At 37.0% G+C, this 12487-nt stretch overlaps 1 protein-coding gene across 1 annotated transcript in view; it reads left to right on the forward strand.

Annotated features, from left to right (window-relative positions):
• The first annotated feature begins 2820 nt into the window (after positions 1–2820).
• Positions 2821–12487, forward strand: part of LOC144970224 (uncharacterized) — a 74913-nt gene continuing 65246 nt past the window's right edge. The window contains exon 1 of the mRNA XM_078909641.1: positions 2821–3315. The gene's annotated coding sequence lies outside the window, so the exon portion shown is untranslated. The remainder of the gene's footprint in view (positions 3316–12487) is intronic.

Consider the following 12487-nt stretch of genomic DNA (forward strand, 5'->3'; position numbering starts at 1 on the left):
AATTATTTTAATCCTCTTTTTCCAACAATTTTATAAAAGCTTGATCTGCTATGGCAAAAAACCTTTAAAAGCATAATTGGGAAAATGAAATATTTACCCTTACTACTATAAAACAAGCTTTTATCAATTTGGTTTCATTTAGATGGATGCATTGATTTTTTCCATCATGTTGGATAACAATACCTATATTCCCTGTATTATATTTTATGAACTAATGGAATTTCTTTATCTTTTTGACATATGACGTCTGAATGCCTTTCAAAAACAAGAAAACCTTTTTCCAATTGGTTTTCATGGAATGTTTAGCCAAAAGCGTTGTTTTCAATACTTTAGGGCAAAGTTGATCATATTTTATGATAGAACCTTTCCGGAAAAAATAATAAAGTATTAGTATTAAATGTTAGTGACCATTAGAAGCAACTTTTAAACTTCCATGATCCAGTGTTTCAAATGTTTTAAAACAGCACAATAGCACCGGTTCTGTAGATCTATGTGGTCGCAAAATTTAGCCACCGCTTAAGATGGCACTTTCTTGTTAAGAGAAATACTCCAAAAATCATAAGCACCATCTTAAAACAAGCCCTTCGTGAGCACAGACAGACAGAAAATTTGTCTCAAAAAACCTAAGAATTGATTATCCTAACCACACTGTCTAATATCCTCAAAAGACCATACTTTGGATATTCTTTCGGCTAGCATGGTCCTCAGTAGCCATATCAAGGTTGACGGAATGATTAATTCTAACAATTAATCATTGGTAGCATTATAATCTCTTTCTTGATGGTTCAGTTACATTTCAGTCACAAGTTAAAAGAAAGAGTGAAATCGAATGTTTTGAAATGGCTGGGTAACTTCTAGAAATAAATATAATTAAGAATATGATCTGTCATTAAGCACCGCCCTTCTAAGCCACGATTTAACAACTCTTGATATACTCGTCTGTGCTGTTTTTGAACAATGAACTATGAATCTAAATTTCGATTACTTCAATGTCAAAACGTATCGAGGCTGTTCATAAGAACTATGGGAGTCATATTAAGTACTAAATGTGCTATAAACCTCTTCCAATAAAACATAAAATGAAGAGGAGCATCACGACCTTGCAGATTTTCTAATATGTATTTGAATCAACGGGTGGTAGAATTGCTTTTACTTTAAGAAAGGTTGGCAAGTTACTCATAAACCAATCTATAAAACATAGCTATTTGATTTTTAAGTGTGTCAGCAATTATGTGCTCATTGGACGAAAATTTAACATTGGCTGTAAGAACAATCATAACTCCCACCCTATTTTTAAAGAATAGATTAAAGTCTCAAATGTATGGAAAATCGAACAATTTTTTCGAATTTCAATGAGGGTGAACTTGAAAGAGTTATAAGTGTCATAATTAATTCGCAGAAGGTTGTACTTTGCGAAAGACAAGTGTCCAATTTAAAAGTAGAAGGCCAATAGTGTTCAACAGTCGTGACGTCCTTCCCTAATAATGACGCATAGTCACTTAGTAAACTAGTTCTTAACTATCGGAACAATGGCGGACGCCCTTGTGAAATACCTCTCCGACCAGCATAAAAGTGTATCCAGAGGAGAAAAATATTATAAATCTGATCATGTTTTGACCTTTATACATTCTGATCACATGACGTAAAAAAGTTCTAGCGAACATGAACAATAAAAAGTACCGATTTTCTTTGTTTAGAACCAAGTTGTTGCTGCTGGGACGGACGTGACATCAGACTATTGAATCCTATTGTTTAAAAATTATTTCCCGACTTCGTAGGCTTAAAGGATGTGGATACTTTAAAGACCAACGGGTGGGTTTTTGTAGTTTGTGATATCAAACATGCCTTCGGACCGATAGTCCGGACTCGAGGCCCGCTGTAGACGGTGAAAAGTTGAGTCCATGGAGCAGGCACTTTACTCAAATTTTCTCATAGAACTGCACTTGTAGACTCTCTGTCGGGTTTGAATATTTAAGCCTTCGGCTTCTCTCCTCTCTCTCTCTCTCTCTCTCTCTCTTTTCTATTCTCTCTCTCTCTTCTATCTATCTTCTCTATCTTTATATATCTATCTATCTAGTCTAGCTAGCTAGTCTAGCTATCTATCTATCTATCTCTTGCTCTCTCTCTCTCTCTTCTCTCTCTTTCTCTCTCTCCTCTCTCTTATCTCCATCTCTCTCGCTTCTTCTCCTCTCTCTCTCCTCTCTCTCTCTTCTCTCTCCTCTCTCTCCTCTCTCTCCGTCTCTCTCCACCCCATCTCCTTTCAAGCCGTCACTCTACCGTTCCAAATGTGTCTAGATCAAGCATTAACATGTCAACTCTAATAATCATCATTTACACTTTGCATGTTTTTATGTATTTAATTTATATATGAGACCGTGCCCAAAGGCCATTTTTGTGAGAACAAAAAAAAATTATGAAAACTAAACTTTTACCAACTCATTTCGAAAATCTATGGAAAGATTAGTTTTCATCAGATTCTCGATGAAGTCCGGTTTGAGAGGTTTTTTTTTTGTTTTTTTTTTTTTTTTTTTTTTTTTTTTTTTTTTTTTGGTTTTTTTTTTCCAAGATAAGGGTTATTTAAATCGATCGATATTTGAAGGAGGAGTCTTCTAGCCAAACTTTTAAATACATGTTTTCCCAGAGTCTGGTTAAATTTAACGTTACAGACAACTAAAACAAAAAGAATCCGTAAAAGGGTAAAGTTTGGAGAGTAGGAAAGGTGGTGGTGGTGGTGGTGGTGGTGGTGGAAGGTGAATGCTCTTTTGAGGAAAGTGAGTGAGAGTTTGTTGAGCTTTAACGTGAGAGTGGGTGAGTGTCAGTGACGTCATTGTATCATCATGATGCCTGCAACCACCTATATTCAAAAGCGAGCTCTTGATATCGGCTTTAGTAGTAGTATACTATCTGGCCATTGCTCGCGTTGCGGTGCTGTGACGTTTTTTTTAATGACGCCCGTTGAGTGTTATGGAAGTGAAACGACAGTCCGTCCTCGTACCTAACTGACTTGGCGGTACAGACCACGCACGCACGCGCATAGATCTATACTCGCACGGCGAGGTTATTGTTATTATTATCGTGGTTGGGATGTGGACATAAGGGGCTTGATTTATAAACACTGGCCAGTCGCCGTGATTGACCGAGTGATTAGTGGTTCCGCGGTGAGTGCCGTTAGTGAATGGTAGACTTTTATCATTGGTCCTTGTGATATGTAATGTTATACTGTTGTTCTGGATTTGCTTTGAAGTGATATAGTGTTTTTAATTCATGTGGATTTTTACATTCAGTACCTGAATTCATCGAATTGGATTTTCAAAGGTTTGATTTATTGTTTCGGTTTTTAATATTTTCATTACCGTATTCAATCTTTCATATTTGAAATATTATTTGAAATTGTGATTCTGATTTATTTTTTTGTTTATAAGTAAATGTAACGCTATCATGATTTTTGAGGTCTATAAGCTGCCTGCATTGTTATATTATCGGACAATGACTTTTCTACTGATCAATGGTATGAACTGAAGTCATTTGAGCCATGCGGAATTTTTTAGTATATCAAAGTAGTTTATATCATCACTATCATGCCGACAAACCAAACTATTCAGCCACTCAAATCCTTATCATTTGGTTTTATTTTTTTATTTTTGACTCAGACGATTTTGGAAGGTGTGGTTTGCAAAATGCAACAGTTTCATTCTATCCGTCAATATGTCAAAATATTGTGATAAATGCTCACAAACTGAACAGCGAGCTTGTAGGCACGTATTGCTGTTGTCTATGGTTCAGATTGACAGTGCAAAGTAGGGTCTGAGGTTTGAATCCCGGTTGAGAGTCTTTGATAATTGTTTAATATGTCTGCGGAGACTTTGTCCCATAAAGAGCTATTGAAAATTGACATTGCATCAACAGTTTAGCATTTTAAGATAACCCAATATACATTGAAAGCGCTTGATTTAATTATCTAATTATACACAAATTCTTGGATGCTTAAATTGCAGTATTAAATTATTGACTTTCTATTTATATGAAGTCTAATGATTATTTATAGGTGTAAAAGGCGTTATTCTTAGTGCACTCGCTTCATAACTTGGGGGACGGGACTGGAAGCAAGATTCCTTCGATCTGTTAACCTAACACTAAATTTTTAGCTGCGTTTCCTTTTATTTGATGTGGAAAAACACAACTTTGTCACCTTTCCACATTAGTCGTTGACCCAAACGCTGAGAAAACAAATCGAAACATCTGTTTTAACAAGGACCACTTTACTTTCTCTATTATTATTGTATGAGCTTTCAGGTGAAAGCAAAGAGCATACATAAAACGATCGTTCTCAAAATGTGTTTTCCAGATCCATAGAATGTCGTCTGGTGGTTCTCCAAATACATTTTAATCGGAAATGGTTAAAATTCAGATAAAGATTTTGCTTTACGTCACAATACTCGAGAAAACTCGTCCTTCACATATCGATTGATTAACAATTTTGCAATTTTGGCCAGAAAACTCGTTTTCAAATGTCGAGCGATCAAAATTCTTAAAATTTTGCTGATTAAAAAATATTGTGCGATTAAAATATTTTTAATCGATCAATATGAAGTACGACCTAATATTTGAAACATGTCCTTTTTCAAAACACGATAGAATACTCTTAAATATTCAGTTATGTTGGCTTAATGAGATATTACTGTATTCATTTGAGTTGGGAGCTGGCAAGGTGGGAGGGTACATGACTGAGTAAATTTTGAGATTATTCCAGGATTTCGCTCGATATGCAGCTCGAGTTTTCTGACCTAAAATTATAAACATGTTTTGTTGTGTTTTTTTTAGAATACGACCGAATACTCTTTGATATTCAATTATGTTGGCTTCATAGTATATTATTGTACTTCATTGGAGTATGGGTTTTTTTCACGATTGAGTGTCTTTTGATATTCTTCCAGGATTTCGGTTTGGCTGAATAACCATTGAAACAATTGAAACACTGGCGTTTGGCAGGGCGAATGACATTACAACGACCTATTAAGAAGAGATATTGGGGATGGGATTTCCTGTCTCTTCGATAGGAAATTAAAAATACATTTTAATCCGGCACATAACTCAATGTGCTCCATAATCCTACATTTATTTTGCCATGAGGTCACGTTGTGATAGAATATCAGCACATACAGTTACGTACACATGTGATGATGCTGGTATGCTCTTGTTTACAATTAACAATTTTAAGCTGCTTGCTGCAGCAGGTATTATCTCACACCTGATTCTAGAGGGATATTATGTACTATGTTCAATAAAGACATCTACCAATGACGCAAAGTCGCATTTAGAAAAAAAAAAACCTTCTCTCTCTCTCTCTCTCTCTCTCTCTCTCTCTCTCTCGCTCTCTCTCTCTCTCTCTCTCTCTCTCTCTCTCTCGCTCCCTTTTCTTTCATTTCCAATGTTATTTATTTTTGTTTGTTTTGTCTTTGTCACAAAATGTGCATGTAAAAATAAAGCCTAGTATTAGTTTATCTTAATGAAACAATCTCTACAGGCATGAAGACGAAATTACTTTTTATTGACAAAAAGATTACTTTTGCATTTTCTTAAACAGGTGCCACTTCAAACACATTTCGTTTTAATGTATTTTCTTCCCTTTAATTTATTTATTGTGATATCGAGTCGGTATATGTTAAATTTTTCATTCCATTCCGCTGAGCGATATAGTTTTCTGGGTTTAAAACTACATTTTCAATTTTGTTGGAATAAACAAGTCGTTCTGGTTATTTTTGTTTATCTTTGTACTAGAGTACTAGATAGTCATCTTTGTGATAGAAATATTTTCGAAGCTATGAAAATTGATCTCGGTTATATTATTAAGAATTTATGCGATGCGTTTAGGTAAATCCTTACAGCATCGACCAGCTGGGTATATTGTACCCAACCACAAAACTGTTAAACCTTGAATGTTTATAGTCTGATTGGTGTGATTTAGTGAAAATGGCTGTCTAAACACAATATCAAAGCGCTGAGTGCGTCAGTGTCTTTTCCTTCTATTGATGCTATGCTTTTATTATGCAAAAAAAAAACAAACACAAAACATCCGCCAGCCGGATATAACTTACACCCACTCAGCACTTGAAAGTTTATCTTACGTAATCCTCTTCGGGCCTTGAGGCACATATGGCATCTACCAGACATCTCCATTCTTTGCGGCCGGCTGCTCTTGCAGTGGCTGTATCCCAGGACATGCCTGCTTTCTTTATTTCTTTTTCCATGGTCCTGCGACAGGTTTCTTTGGGTCTCCCCCGCTTTCTCTTCCCATCTGTTATCCAGTACAGGGCTGTCTTGGGAAGTGACCCTTTTCCATTCTTGCCACATGACCCAGCCAACACCATCTTCTTTTTATTTGGCTTTCAATGTTAATGCACTCAGCTTTTTTAATAGATCCACTGTTTTTATTTGTAGGTCAAAATATGTTGAAAATTATTTTTAGACATTTGTTTTGAAAGGTTTCTAGCATTTTTATTAAGGAGGATATCATTTTCCAACTTCACTTCCGCAAAGCAGTACACTTAAGACATTGCTTTTGTATATTTTCAATTTAGTCTTTCTCATAATTCGTTTTCATTTCCAAAAGTTTTTCACCATGCCGAAAGCCTGGTTTGCCTTTTGAATTCTGAGCTCGATGTCGTGTTTTGCAATTCCGTCATTTGTTATTTGGATCCTCGTCATGTACATGCTCATCTATCTTTATTTCAATATGTTTTGGATACACCCTCATGTACACGGACATTTATTTTCAGTCGAATTTTTGAGGCGTTCTTATGTAGTATGTTTAATATTTCCGCGCGTCTCTGTGTGTGCTAGTTAATGCGATATCGTCTGCGTAATCTATATCTTCCAGTAGGATGTCAGTGTCTAGCAAAAGCCTCTCTTCTTTCCTTCAATTGTATTTTTCATGAGTCAGTCTAGAGCCATGATAAACAGGAGTGGGGAGAGTATGAAGACTTGTTTTACATCCAGATGTCACATTGAAGCTGTGTGTTAAATTGTTTCCATTTCGCTCGAAACAGGGCACCGTCCAATATGCGCTTGAGAGGGGTATCTCTATTCCCTCTCTCTTTGATCTTAATTAAGCCAGTTGTTTGTAATCGTCCCCTGCCGGACATCGGGGGGCTGGAATTATCGGTCCCCGTTCTCTAGGCGTTGTTGCAACGATCAAGTCACAATTGGAGAGCTGGCGCTTCCCAGCTCCTGTCCATTTTGTCTCTGATATTCACGGCAAATCAATCTTTTGTTCAACATCTCGCGCTGGACTTGTGCCAGTTTTCCGTTTGATATAGGGTACTAACTTTCCAACAAGAGACATTGAGCTTGCGTTTTTGGTGACAACAGATCCGCATTCTGGTCAAGGGAGTCCTATCGGCTTTGACCTCTTACCATCATGAAGCCAGTATTCTGGTCCGCTTCTCTGCTGCCGCCGGTTGTGAATTTACGTCTGGTTTCTGTTTCTGTAACAGCTTGTTTTTATGAGGTGGGTTCTTAACCCTACGCTCAACTCCTATCCCTGGAGGGCCGGTGGATTACTCTTCGTCTGATCTCTCTCCTTTTCTCTCCTACTGGAGGTCCGAGATTTGAGATGCGCAAGCCCTACCACCACAAGGTGATAATCCGTCTTGAAAGTCTGATTAATAGAATTTAGTGAGAACTACTCATAAAATGGCTAGCTAAAAACAATTTCAAAGAGCTGAATGAATGACGCCAATTTCGTTCCTTCTATAGCGCTCAGTGAGCTAGGGACACTTTGACCTATTCAAGGTCGCAAAACGTCAAGCATTTGACATAAACCCAAAGATTAGCGTTATCGAAAGGGCAACAAGCAATTATTGTTATTTCCCTCCAACCCATTAAACATGGATGTAAACTTATACACCATATGCATTATGGTTTCGAATGATTAGATATTATTTTTAATACATTATATATTTTATACGTACTATTAATATCATCATTCATATTACTTTCATTATTGTTATTACCATTACTGTTATTATTATTATTGTTATTATTATTATTATTATTATTATTATCATCATCATCATCATCATCATCATCATCCTTTAATGTTGCGTATCCATCAACCGATTTCATGTGTTTCAATATCCATGTTTCCATGAGACATCTATTATGTTTTATCAAATTCAGCATCATAGAAACCAAACAGATACCCTTTAATCTTTAACTAAACCCATTATTACATACAGGTTCCGATTATTCTCCATCTGACTGTAACGCGTGTTGCTAAGTGAGTACAATTGTACTCAGTTAAGATAACGTAGATAGAATATAAAGAACTCTCTCAATAACCAACGCTATAAGACATTTTAGTTTTTAAATCATAATAAAAAGGATTTATTGTCGTCACAGGCCCCCCAGTGTGAAGTTGCCTTGGTATTGTGTTATATTGTCTTCCCATGGATTGTGTACGATTTTGGATGGAATCCCACGTAAGGTCTGTCTGTCTCTCAGTAATTGGGTAGAGAATCATGACGTCACACTTTCTATTCTTCCGGTTCCAAACTCATTGGACTTCTTAGGACTCATAATGAATAGGTTACACATTGAATCACAAGGTGGCATAGCTATTTTAGTAGAAGGATGCCATGGGCAGATTCTTAGGGAAAAGGGACGTAAAAAAGTGAGGGTGAATGATCTTTAATGACGACCAGCATGTATTTAGACTAAAAAATAAGATGCCATCACTCTGAAACCAGAAAACCAATCACAAAAGCTGTGTATCTAGTCCTCGGAGTGGTTTGACACTTCCAATAAGATTGGAACCAGTTTTTTACATCACACTTTTGTTCCCTATTGACCATAAGAGGAGGTAACAGCGTGCAGTAACTGACCGAATATTGGCTGACAACGAGCAGTTCCTGTGCGAGAAGGACACAGCGTCTATAAGGATGTAATAAAGACTTGTTGATTCCGTAAACACAAGGAGTTTTCCTGTATATTTTTTTTCTCTGTGAGAAAATATATCATAGATGGTGGCACATCGAAGAATTGAGACAGAAGGAATTTCAATTTCAATGTTGTGTTGTTACCAATCAAGCAATTGTCTCGATGACAGGTTTGAGAATAAGGATGAGGAAGAACAGATGGAAGGAAGATAGAGATGTATCTCTACCTTTGGATTGAACGCTAGTCAATACGCTTCAACAGTCATTACGTCACTTCCCTCGTAATGACGCATGGTAACTTAGTAACTGGCTCTAAACTATCGGGACAATGGCTGACGCCCTTATGAAATATTTCTCAGACGAGCATGAAAGCCTATCCAGAGAAAAAAAAACATTATAAATCTGATCATGTTTTGAATTTTACACATTCTGATCACAAGACATATGATAAGTTCTAGCCATCATGAAGAATAAAAAGTACCGATTTTCTTTGTTTAGAACCACGATGGCTGCCGTTGCTGGGCGATGTGACATCAGACTATTGAATCCAATTGCTAAGCTCTTTTTCTCCCAGACCTAACAGATCCAGCAAAAAGTCACTGCTTGGTGGACAGAGGAGGGAGAGAGGGGGGGGGGGGCGGAGGAAAAAATCTCGACTGCAATCAGTACCAATACCAGTCCCTTGTCGTGTAAGGCCAGTGCTCTACCTACTGAGCTATCCAGATCCCCATACTTACTGTTACAGCCACGCAATTTGGAGTTATTAAAGCTGGAGTCGATACCATTGAGATTGCTCAATCAGGGAAAACAGTTATGTAGTTGCACCCTGATAGTTATAACAACATTAGATATAATGGGAACAATTAGGATTGGAAGTAAATTCAGTCTAACATTTAAAATCGGTAGATAAACATTCCCATCTAGCTCTGTAATTTATTGGGTAACAGTCTATATGCACAGAATTTGCAGGTGTGATAACCGAACACAATTATGGAGTTGCTTTAATATTGATGTAATGAACAATATTTTGCGTTGGTTTGAGAGTATTTCCTTCAGGCACACGTTTTAAACAGTTCTTTCGACTTAATACAGTAAACAAAAACAAAAAAGAACGTGAGCGCAATATCTGTTAACTACGCTCAACACGATATACAAGGACCCCAATTCAGCAGCAACATATAACATGTAGAACAAGAAATGAAGCCTTTTATGGCGTTTTTACATCTATCTTTTTCCAACAAAACAACAGTGTAATCGGCTTAATACTCGTTTTACACTTGAGTCTCGTGAGAGAATGTGAATAAAGTGACTTTTTCAGTGAATTAACTTTCCGCCGTCCGCAGCGGGACTCGAACCTTGGTCCTTTCACACACTGAGGGCCATACAATAATCCCAAAAATCTGCACAATGCACAATTACACGTAGATAAATTGCAATTTTAAGCGAGTTTTTCTTCGAGTTAATTCTTCAATATGTTCCCGTTTAGTTTTAATAACATTTGACGGACTCAAATATTTATGGACTAATCAACTCTTTCCGGAGGATGAAAACATTACAGTTCCATTTAACTACCCAAAATCTATACAATAAATGAACGTTGCGGGTTAGAACTTTCAAAACTATGATTTTATATAGCATCCCCAATGGAATTTGATCACCATACTTTCAGGAATCAACCTGAGACTTCATTGTACCATATGCTTACTCTCCATTGAGAATCATGCATTTCGTCTTACAAAGGCTACATGCAGATAGTGCCAGAATGTTGGCTGGCTTATCTAACCTTACCTTGCCTTACCAGGGTTCCTTCTCATAGAGGTTGGATGCCATGGTCTTCCACAATTCTTTGTCTAGCGCCATCTCTGAGCAGTCCTCCATCATACTCCCAGTCATTTATTTATATTTCCCAACCAGCTCTTTCGTTGTCTCCCTCTCCCTCTTTTCCCATTAATCTTTCCTTCAAGTATTGACTTCTGGAGACTTTTTTTGGTATCGTATGTGGCCATAGTACGCCAACTTTCTGTGCTTTACAATCGCCGGGAGTACTTTCTTATATTTAGACCACACTGTTTGATTTTTTTTTCTCTTCCCATGACACCTTGGCTGTTTTAGAAAGCGTAAACTGAACAGTGACATTAACTTTCCTACATTCTGGTTCAGATTGTGTTCTATCGCAAAGTACTTCCCGTCAGGTCTTAATGGAAATTGTTTGTCTATTTATTGCTTTAGGTCAGTGAACTTATCAAAAGTAGATTTGAAGCCATCATCATTCCAATAAAACCAGCCAGTGACCAAGTTTTGAGTTTAGTATGTTTATGGGCAAGTGAGAGAGAGAGAGAGAGAGAGAGAGAGAGAGAGAGAGAGAGAGAGAGAGTTTGTTTGTTTGTTTGTTTGAGTGCGTCCGTCCCTCTGTTTGACCGTCGGTCGAATCTGACTCTCTGACTGTTTGCATTTCTTTTCTAGTTATTTTAAAATATTTTTGTTGCTCGAATAAGCTTTGTTCTCCATAACGTCTTTTATGAGGGTTTTAATGTGCTTTGAAAGGGCAAGTTCGAACATTAAGAAGTCCTGTATTGGTTTCCCTTTTATGAATTGCTTTCTCCCACGAGTATTTCTACTTACTATCGACCGTAACGGGAGACTAACGACCAATAATTCGTAACCTAGTGACGTGATGGGCGGATGGAATAATGAGAAAACCATAGGGGGTGGCACAAAATACCAATTTATTTCCATCATTTGTCTCGCAATAGGATGGAAAAGGCTGTTTTTGTTTGTTTGTTTTTTTGTTTTTTTGTCTTTAAGAGGGGAAATGGGGGTTTATTTCATGTTTAGATTTTTTTTGTTTTGTTTTATTTTTGTTTGTTTCTTGTATTTTGTTGTTGTTGGGGTTTTGTTTGTTTTTGTTTGTTTTTTGTATTATTTTTCTCGTTGCTTTTTCGTGGGTGGGGTATTGGTCTTTTCAATTTCGTCTTTTGCTTTTGTTTTATTCTATTTTGATTTAGCTTTTCTTTTTACTCTTAGAGGGGGGGGGGGGAGGGGTGATAGTTTTCTTCAGTTTATATTTTTCATCACCAAGTCTTAGTTTAATGTGCATTTCCAAACGGTTACTTATATTTATTAATGGTCTACCCATTTTTGTTTTGTTTTTGTTTTGATTTTTTGATTTTTTGATTATTTTTTTTTTTGGGGGGGGGGGGTTTCTGGTGGGGTCGGGGGGGGGGGATAAAGTATTTTGGGGGTTTTTTTTGTCTTTTTGAGTGGAGGTTGGGGGGGGGTGGATTTTTCCGATATTGTCTTAATCACCGCTCGCTTACCTATTCAATTAGCAGTTTATTGATACCTGGGTCTCTTTAGATATGGCTTTGATGGGAGGGGGGGGGAGATATTGAAGGAGTGTGAATACAATTAGGACAACGACCAAGCGACCTGTAATATATGGAATGAAATGTGGTTCCATACTCTCTGCTGGGGAAATAAAGGAAGTATTGTAAAGTTTATATAGAATTGTGAATCGTTGAAAATGCTCTTAATAAATGTCCATTTTTTAA

The sequence above is a fragment of the Berghia stephanieae genome, chromosome 4 (genome assembly GCF_034508935.2).
Source record: "Berghia stephanieae isolate SIO BIC M18660-M18661 chromosome 4, UCSD_Bste_1.3, whole genome shotgun sequence".
Taxonomy (NCBI): domain Eukaryota; kingdom Metazoa; phylum Mollusca; class Gastropoda; order Nudibranchia; family Aeolidiidae; genus Berghia; species Berghia stephanieae.